The sequence below is a fragment of the Ostrea edulis genome, chromosome 5 (genome assembly GCF_947568905.1).
Source record: "Ostrea edulis chromosome 5, xbOstEdul1.1, whole genome shotgun sequence".
NCBI classification, from domain to species: domain Eukaryota; kingdom Metazoa; phylum Mollusca; class Bivalvia; order Ostreida; family Ostreidae; genus Ostrea; species Ostrea edulis.
Window position 1 is genome coordinate 31,468,643 of NC_079168.1, and position 2,500 is coordinate 31,471,142.

General features: G+C 35.2%; 1 non-coding gene across 1 annotated transcript; it reads left to right on the plus strand.

Moving 5' to 3' along the window:
* Positions 1-696: 696 nt before the first annotated feature.
* On the plus strand, positions 697-805 carry Trnai-uau (transfer RNA isoleucine (anticodon UAU)). The gene is made up of 2 exons: positions 697-734; positions 770-805. It is a non-coding gene; the product is annotated as a tRNA-Ile (tRNA).
* The last annotated feature ends 1,695 nt before the right edge of the window (positions 806-2,500 follow it).

Consider the following 2,500-nt stretch of genomic DNA (forward strand, 5'->3'; position numbering starts at 1 on the left):
TTTAGAAATATATTTCATTTTTTGGAAATATACACGAGGGCATGATCTGCGGCGCTTTACGCATATGAAAAAGTATTGGAGCGTTTAGCGTTGAGCTGTTTTTGTCGTAGGTGTATTTGCAAAAATGAAAATTTATTTCTTCTATTTTCATGTTACTTTCACTTCTGTCGGAATATTTCCAGCCGTTAAAATAGCCATACTAAATTTTATCAAGATTCACACGCACATTGTTCACATTCACGAAGGAGGAAATGGCTAACATTTCAATAGGTAAAGAAAACATTGGAAATAAACATATTTGTAAAGATATTTGTTTCCTTTAAGTAGTCACAAGGTTACGATTCAAAATTCGTCACCCCTCAGATAACATACAAAAATAAACTTAATTTTAAAAAAAAGTCAACCAAATTAATGCATATTGTATCTTTGAATACTGAAATTATTCATTTAACCATCGATATCTATTTTTCACTTTTAAATCCCGCCCATTTATGTAGGCGGGTTTATTAACTTTATAAATATTCATGAACACATTTCCCAACACGTGAGATCTAACGAAGAAAAAGAAAACCACAAGAATTGAACGAAATTGTGTGATAATCTATGAAATTACGTCAATTTTGTGAAAAGGGTAAAACAACCAAAGGGACGTAACTCCATCCAATTGCTCCTTTTTAACCGATCGCCGATCGAGCAGCTCCGGTGGCACAATCGGTTAGCGCGCCGTACTTATAGACAGTACCTTCCCTGTGTTAACACAGGATGAGGAATGCGGAGGTTGTGAGTTCGAGCCTCACCCGGAGCAGCCATTTTTTTTTTCTCACGACTTACTACTAATTATCACTAATTATGTCTTATTCATGTAAAACATACTGCCATAAAAACGAAGTGATGCATAATTTAACTCTTAGTAGCTGGCTTGTCACAGCAAAATCCGCCTTGTTGTTTTTTTATTTTTTTATTTAGTGGTTATGTGTCAACAGTTTTTGTTAAGGAGGTGTAGTTTGTATGCAATCTAATTAAAATTAGATCTTCCATCCGCTCCCCAGTATCGAAAACTGGGGAGCGGATGGAAGATCTAATTTTAATTAGATTGGTTTGTATGTGGACACGGGACACTTGCATGAAGGAGTTGTAATTAAAATATTTATTATTATACAGCACTTTTCAACATAAATTCGACCCATTTGCCACGTCAATTCAACGATGAAAATATCAAGTGCTGTTTGAACGTTGAAAAGAGGGTGCCCCCAACCCTCCCCTTTCACTCAAAGTTCAAACCTTCCTTAATGTTACAGCATAAGATACAGCGAAATCCTTTGACTTCCGGGGGCTTCACCCCCCCCCCCCTTCCGTAAAATAATTCCAACGTGTAATAAAAGGATTTTGGGACACCCCCTCCTTAATAAAATCCTGGGTCCACCACTGTTTCTTCTACGTGCGAAGATGAAAAACAACATGTGTTCAGAAGACGTAAAGAGTCCCGCAAAAGAATGTTGGTAATTAACATACATATATAACAATGTTTTTATGTTCAACGAAACAAAGTGGATCTATTAAGATAATCAATAGGCCCTATATCTTCTTTTTTTTAATTGAATGCAGCGCAGATGCTCCATTTCAGCGATTTATTCAAGTGATTTCCCAAGCCTTCCGAAAAACTGCCTTCTGGGAAAAGGAAAACTGCAAATGAATTCTTTTACAGTTTCATTCTTCCACACATAAAATAAAACGAAAAACCCTAGAAAAATTATAATTAATTTTCATTTTGTCTGTATGAGACCTAAATCATACATCACCGGCGAAAAGGAAGATCTCTAAAATAAATTTCCTGTTATCATTTCAAAGACCAATCTTAGCAATATAAAATGATTTATCAAGAAACTTTTTAAACGTGAGAATTTATATTATCAAATATTTCTCATTTTATTGTACATTGATGCCAATATATTAAAAAGAAGAATTTGATTTTCTACAAATATGTGCGGTAAATTCTTTTTTAAGTATTTTAATAAAACGTGGTCTTTTCATATATTTCAATGTAAAATTATAAGTGAAATAAATCAAGTAGTAATCAAATTTTGTTAATCCCTAAAGTGGGGGTACCTGTAAAGTGCGAAACGAAATCGAAACGAAACGAAACGAAATCTACCGAAACGAAATCTACCGAAACGAAACGAAACCTACCGAAACGAAACGAAACAGATTGTATAACCGAACTCTTTTAATTATAATAATTAAAAATGTATCTTAGGCCCCTGTGAAAGTTACCACATATAAAATTCGCCTCCCCTTTGATGTAGGATTTCGGCTTGACTGTTACAAAGTTTTAAAAGTTGGAAAGGGGGGGGGGGGGTAAGCACAAAGTACATATCCGTAGTTGATTGAATGACATGTACAATTAGTTTTGGATCCATACATTTCAGAACCGAGGGTTACAGTCTCAGAGATCTGGGGAAACACACTATACGAGGGGTGGGATCGCCGACGTTGGATCCGG